Source organism: Engraulis encrasicolus, chromosome 4 (genome assembly GCF_034702125.1).
Source record: "Engraulis encrasicolus isolate BLACKSEA-1 chromosome 4, IST_EnEncr_1.0, whole genome shotgun sequence".
Classification (NCBI taxonomy): domain Eukaryota; kingdom Metazoa; phylum Chordata; class Actinopteri; order Clupeiformes; family Engraulidae; genus Engraulis; species Engraulis encrasicolus.
The window spans coordinates 2175001-2182500 of record NC_085860.1 but is presented as its reverse complement, the minus strand read 5'-3'; positions in this window follow the sequence as shown (position 1 = coordinate 2182500).

The window sequence follows — 7500 nt, the reverse complement described above, 5'->3', positions numbered from 1 at the left end:
TGTGTGTGTGTGTGTGTGTGTGTGTGTGTGTGTGTGTGTGTGTGTGTGTGTGTGTGTGTGTGTGTGTGTGTGTGTGTGTCCAGATACCTAAGTGAAGAGAAGGTGGAAAGAGCAGAGGAGAGGTGGAGGAAAAAAGGAGAAAGAAGGCGCATGAAGGAGAGAAAATGAGAGGGCTAAACGGAGGATGAGGTAGGAGTGGAACAGAGGGAAAAAGAGAAGAAGGGGAAGAGTAAGGAGAATAAAGGAGGAGAAGATACGATGAAAGTAACCAAGCACACAAATGTCTATGTGTACACACACGCACACACGCACGCGCACGCACACACGCACGCACACGCACGCACGCACACACACACACACACACACACACACACACACACACACAGAGCCAAGCATCCATGCTCACACACATGCAGAAAGTACTGCCATACTGTCGTATGTAGAGCATGACGGTCCTCAGTCCACACCTCTCTTTTCCTCCCATACATTGGTAATCCATCTGGGGCTGAGAGAAGGGAAAAGTCGGGGGCCGGGTGCCTAATCTGTCTCCACCTTGTCTTCAGATTTATGCTGCCCATTCTGCCACCGCCCGCGCTGCCTAGCCAGCTAGCCAGCCAATACGTATGTACTGCAAACATAAAATATGGGTGTGTTGTGTACACAGTGTGGCTTTGGATGTTTGCCGTTCCATGAACTAATGATTTTATTTCATTTTATTTTTCTCTGTCAGTATGGGTGACAGACAGGCATAAGCGATCACTCACTCAGCGGTGCACTACTGTGCTAACTGATGTGTCATGACTGACATGAGTAACAAAGGGAAATGGAAATGTTTTTCTTTTTTTAAAGTTGACAGAATATAACCCTTCATCCATCTGCAAATAACAGTAATTTGAATATATTATTTCTCAATTATTTCAAATAATAATAAGTAATGATTTGAATATATTATTCCTCAATTATTACAAATAATAATAATAACTAGTAATCATTTACTAAATCATAAATGTAATGAGCTCACTGAAGAAGCCCCTCCGTCTTCAAATTTGAATGTACTGTATGCGTTGTGATTCTGAAAAACATGTGGTTGGCATCTTGTTTAGTCAGGTTTATTGTTAACTACTGAGGCCATACGCCTGTTACTCCAAAGATCACAAAAGAGGATGAAATGAAAGAGGTGGAAGGAAAGCAAACAGGAAAGATGGAGGAGAAAGACAAAAGACTCTGAATCACTGCTGTCCTTCAAACGCCATCTCAAAACTCACTTGTTCAACACAGCATTATGCCACCTGTGTGTGTGTGTGTGTGTGTGTGTGTGTGTGTGCGTGTGCGTGTGCGTGTGTGTGTGCGTGTGCGTGTGCGTGTGTGTGTGCGTGTACGTGTGTGAGAGAGAGCATGTTTTTGAAAGAGACAGAGAGAACTTCCTGTAACTGTCTTTGAGTGCCATGTATTGTTATTATTATTATTATTATTATTATTATTATTATTATTAGAATTATTTTTAAGAAGGAAAGGAGTTCAAGAGAGACATATGTCCAGGCGAGGGAGATAGAGAGAGCGAGTACAGATGAGGTGGGAGAAAAGAGCGAACAGAAGTGTGGAGGAAAAGTTCTTGGCGCTGTCTTCATGTAAACATTTGCATTGGACAAAGGCCCCTAACCACCTTAGAGGCAGCTGTGGTTCTTGGCCATGGGGCAGGGCTCTTGGGCAGGCCGCTTGGCGTTTTTAGGATGTGAGCAGTTGGCCTTGGCACGATGCCCCCACCCCTTGTGTCTACCAACACTCTTTGTGTCGCAGTGAGAGGAAGATCAATGTTGATGCTCCATGTTGGGGGTGGCCGTACTAAAAAAGAAGTCTTTCACACACGTCACATACAGAATTACAATTACAGGAATGGGTGAATAACATTGAGAAGAGAAGAGAAAAGGGTGACAAGGAGAGAGAGAGGGGGGATAGAGCAATGGCTATGCATGTTTTTAGGAGACATGTTTAGGAGACCCATGTTTTTTTCAGTAAACAATGTGTGTTGGTTTTCATAAACAAGGCCTACTCTGGAGACTGCCATCTTGGTGATGTAGTGTTCCATCGCATAATCTGTCCCCATGGAAACCTCTGCTAGCATTGGAGTTCCCAAATAGCTAACATACGAAGGTGCTGTTTCCATGTAGCAGGATATTTTTAAATGTGGATATGTTTTTCTCCTGTTTAGGTGGAAACACAACATGGGAATAAAAATTAAAATTCCATTGTAACAGATGCATTTTACCCCCGTAAATGGGATATTTTTAAAGCCTGCTTTTTGATATGTGGGTTTTAAAAATCTGCTTACGTGGAAACAGAAGGCCAAAACCAATGTAAACAGGAGAAAAAATATCCAATTTAAACAGTTCCATACTCTAAATACAACCATGCACAGAGGCGATTCTACTGTCAGCTGGGGCCCCAAGCAAAACATTTGAACATTTGAAACTAAATCGCCATGACTGTAGTAAAATGTGAGCTTTTATTCACCATTTAGGGGTTTGGGGCCCCCAAGCAGCTGCCTGCCAAGCCTGTTGACAAGATACGCCTCTGACCCTGCATATGTACAGTAGTGGAGGCCAATTAGTAGAGTGTGGCGTGGATCATTAGTAAAAACCTCCCTCCGGAAGCCTCATACAGTATCAGTAGCGTTGGGCTATTGGACTGGTCCTTTAGCTCAGCAGTATCGTGCTATTACTCAAGTACCTGAACTGATGCGTTGCCAAGGAGGTGGCCAGTTTGCGGCTCCAAGGGGGACGACTGCGCAGGAACACCTTGGTTACACATAGGGCTGGGCAATATGACGATATATATCGTTATCGTGATATAAAAGTGTATATCGTGATCTTTCTCCTATATCGTTTATATTTTGATAGTAATTTTATCAGTTGTATACAATGTAATATCATTTAATTATATTTCATGCTGTCACAATATACACTATAAGTTCATGTAACTGTAAAAATAACAATAAAAAGATCCATTGTAAAGAAAGGTAAAGAGAATAACTGAAAACGTATGTAATTGTGCTATATCGTGATATATGTTGTTATCGTGATATAGAGTTATCCAAATATACTATATGATATAGTTTGTTTTTTTTCCATATCGCCCAGCCCTAGTTACACACACATGACCTATAAAACTGAAAAAAAAACCAGAACAACCGAAATTCAATCATATCTTAATACCACTTTTCTGACCGTCAACCAAATCATTACTCTTCGGTCATTCAGTCATAGGCTGCAAAATATTGACATAATGTTCTCTTATAACTCATAACTCCTCTATGGTGTCATGACACTGTTTTGACGCTATTATGACACTGTCGTGTCACACATGACATCGGCGTCAAGTATGACATCGGCATCAAGTAAAATTTAACTGCATTCACTTTACTTGATAGTTAATAATAAACATACCCTCTCAAGAGCGAAAAAAGACAAATTAGCACTAAAAATAAAAAAAATGAAAAAGCGAAATTCATCAAGTTGTACCATTTGCTTGGTCAACACACATAAGGGCCACAGTTGGGCCACATCTGGGAGCATACAGTACAGCCTGCCTTAGGGATGCCTTGAGACTTCTCATATACCATGCAGGGCCATTGACAGTTTTGGCTGGGGACAGAGGTGTGTGAAACTTGATTAAACTCTCCACTTTATTACAGGCATCCGATTGCAGGGAATGTGTTGTGTCTTTGTGTCTGTGTGTGTGTGGGTATGTGGGTGCGTGCATGCATTCATGCGTGCGTGGCACCATTAAAAGAGATCAGCTTCGCCTCTGCCAGAAGCAACTGTTTGGTTGCCTGCCTAGAAATAAAGACTAATCCCTTAAACTATTCAAGCAACTCTTTGGCACCTGGCAATCAGAGGATTGTTATAGCCCCTGCATAAGTGTGCATGCGTGTGTGCGTGCGTCCGTGTGGAAGTATGTGCATGTGTCTCTTTCATTGTGCGTGCGTGCCTGCGTGCGTGTGTGCGTGCGTGCGTGTATCTGTCTGTCTGTGTTTGTGTGTGTGTGTGTGTGTGTGTGTGTGTGTGTGTGTGTGTGTGTGTGTGTGTGTGTGTGTGTGTGTGTGTTTGTGTGTGTGTGTGTGTGTGTGTCAGCCCTTTTAATTCTGCAGGCGGGTAGTGTAGGGATGTAAGCTCATTTGCAGCACCCTGTGTGGGGCCTAAACACACCACCATGCCCCGCCCCTCTTCTTCCCTCCCCTCTCCACTCCTCTCCTCTCTTCTACTCTCCTTTCCACTCTTCTCTTGTCTCGTCTCCTCTCGTCTCCTCTCCTCTCCACTCCTCTCCTTTCCACTCTTCTCTTCTTGTCTCGTCTCCTCTCGTCTCGTCTCCTCTCCACTCCTCTCCTCTCTTCTACTCTCCTTTCCACTCTTCTCTTCTTGTCTCGTCTCCTCTCGTCTCGTCTCGTCTCCTCTCCACTCCTCTCCTCTCTTCTACTCTCCTTTCCACCCCTCTCTTCTCCTCTCCTCTCCTCTCTTCTCTTCTCTTCTCTTCTCTTCTCTTCTCTTCTCTTCTTCTCCACTCTCATCTCCTCTCCATCTCCTTGTCTCGTCTCGTCTCCTCTCTTCTCGTCTCGTCTCCTGTCCTCTCCTCTCCTCTCCGGCAGCCTATGCTAGCAGGGCACCGCTACTAACACTGCGATCCCATTAGCCATGGAACACTGCTGCGAAGGAGACAGCGGAATGCCGACTTGGCTCTGGCCCGGCCCCCGGGTCACTGATTGGCTCGTGTTTAGCTGGGTTACCATGGTGCTTCTGATGTTGCTTTGATCCTGGGTGGGAGGCCTTGGCAGAGAATAGTCCAGGACTGAGGGAGGGGGTTGTAGTGTAGCGTGCGTGCGTGCGTGCGTGCGTGCGTGCGTGCGTGCGTGCGTGCGTGCGTGCGTGTACTACACCAATATACAATCGTGAGGCCACCGCTATTGGAGCACACCCACATGCTGGGGCCCTCGCTACATGTGAGGCCCAAATCCCGGATCCCACATGTTTTGACTCCTTTTGCTGGGGTAGTTTTGTTGTTATTGGTAAATGTAATCATTTCCTCACTGACAGGGATGGGTTAGGGATTGTTTTGGTTTGGGCACAGTTTAACATTCTATCTAACACTGTGCAGTCCGGTTCTCGATTCTGATTGGCTGATAGCTGTGGTCAATCGAGCGTAAACCTACACCTTCCACCTGAAGATTCTATGCGCGTCCAAGTTAGACCAAGCGCATCGACGTCGGTAATGAGAATATGTTGCAGTTGGGGTAGGGAGTCTGCAAGAAGAGCACATCTTTGCACCATCTGTGGTTGGGGTATCAGTGTGATTGCAAAGACATTTCATTCCTGCGGTGTTTATCGCCTCCTTGCTGAGTTTTTGTAGCGAGTGTGTGTAACGTTGCCGTGGTAACCACAATCACTTCCTCAACCGCAACGGATCAAATTAATTGTTATTACAGTTTTTCTCAATTGCTTCCACACAAGTTCTGGTACTTCACACACAATTCTCGGAACACCTCACCCATTTCCCAACTCCCCTAACCAATGTCACTGAACACTAAACACAATTCCTTCTTTACACTCATATTTCAGTTTTAAAACACACTCTTTTCAAACCACTACACACAATTATCTGGATTACACACAATTTTCATGAAGGAAATCACTGGTTGTCGCATTGAACACACTGTCATTCAAAATACTAAATTCAACTGCCATACTATGTTCACTTCCTCATCACATGGGCAGACTCTCTTCATACCGGTTTACAATCTGAAATCATCACCCCATAAGGACACACATTGCATGTGATATTGATGAAAACATGAGTGGATGCAGTGAGAAAACACATTTGTTTAGTTTTTGAACTCCAAAATATGTTATACAGGAGATCCTGTATACAGGAGATCACTTTCATGTGGTTACCCAATATTTTACAATAAATTAGTGCAATTTTTTAAATGTCAGAAAAATATGTAAAATATACACACATCTGTGTACTCCAAGTCTAAAAACAATATTTCAGTATTTTACTACTGAAAAATACCCTCTTTAGTAAGTAGAACACTGAAGAAAATAAGTTTCTACTGTGTGTCAAGTTGAGTATAGAGTTTTACCTTGTGCATATTAGTGTTCAATGGTTCACATAATAGTGTATTAAAATGACTGCTTGTGTGTGTCATTTGAGAACAAAATGACGTTTTTAGAAGAGAGTACATTGTTTAGAGACAAGACGTGCATTTTTCAGAGGTAGTAAAGAGTTTTGCCCGTTGTGTGTGAGGTTCTGAGATTTGTACTGTGACACACAGTAGAAACATATTTTCTTCACTGTTCTACTTACTAAAGAGGGTATTTTTCTGTAGTAAAATACTGAAATATTGTTTTTAGACTCTGAGTACACAGTTGTGTGGCAAAAAAATATTTTACATATTTTTCTGACATTTAAAAAACTGCACTAATTTATTGTAAAATATTGGGTAACCACATGAAAGTGATCTCTTGTATAACCTATTTTGGAGTTTAAAAACTAAACAAATGTGTTTTCTCACTGCATCCACCATCTTTTCATCAATATCACATGCAATGTGTGTCCTTATGGGGTGATGATTTCAGATTGTAAACCGGTATGAAGAGAGTTTGCCCATGTGATGAGGAAGTGAACATAGTATGGCAGTCGATTTTAGTATTTTGAATGGCAGTGTGCTCAATGCGACAACCATGGATTTGCTTCATGAAAATTGTGTGTAATCCAAATAATTGTGTGTAGTGGTTTGAAACAAGTGTGTTTTAAAACTGAAATGTGAGTGTAAAGAAGGAATTGTGCTTAGTGTTCAGTGACATTGGTTAGGGGAGTTGGGAAATGGGTGAGATGTTCCGAGAATTGTGTGTAAAGTACCAGAAATTATGTGGAAGCAATCAAGAAAAACTGTAACATTACCCAAACGGCATTTCCCACACAGCCTCCCTTGGTTTGCAAATGATTGTTTGCTTCCCAACAAAGTGGGAGGAGTTCCCGATTTTGCAGGAGCTCAGAAAGTACTTGCATTGCTCTTAACCTGACTGGTAGCAACGCTGAAGCTTTCGCAACACTAGGGCACGGCCTGGCTACTGAATATAGGTTTTTGCATGATGGGATTACAGCCAATCATCAGAGCACAAGCAGACGAGTAATTTATATTACTTGTTTAACCTGTTGGACTAAAGGATGGGTCTTCTACTGTAATTTATTATGAGTTTCGGTGTCTCATAAATGACAGGTGTGCCAGACAGAGTGAAGTGCTAATAACATACTAAGCAGAGATGCTGAAAGCACACCCACACTCCAACTTATAATTATGGGCCTTAAACTCAGTGGAATGTGTGTCCTAATGTGTGACGTGTGAACGGTTACAACAGATTTATGACTCTCTGTGTGTGTGTGCGCGTGTGTGTGTGCGCACGCTTGTGTGACCTCACCCATGCCGCATTTAATCATGCTTATTTG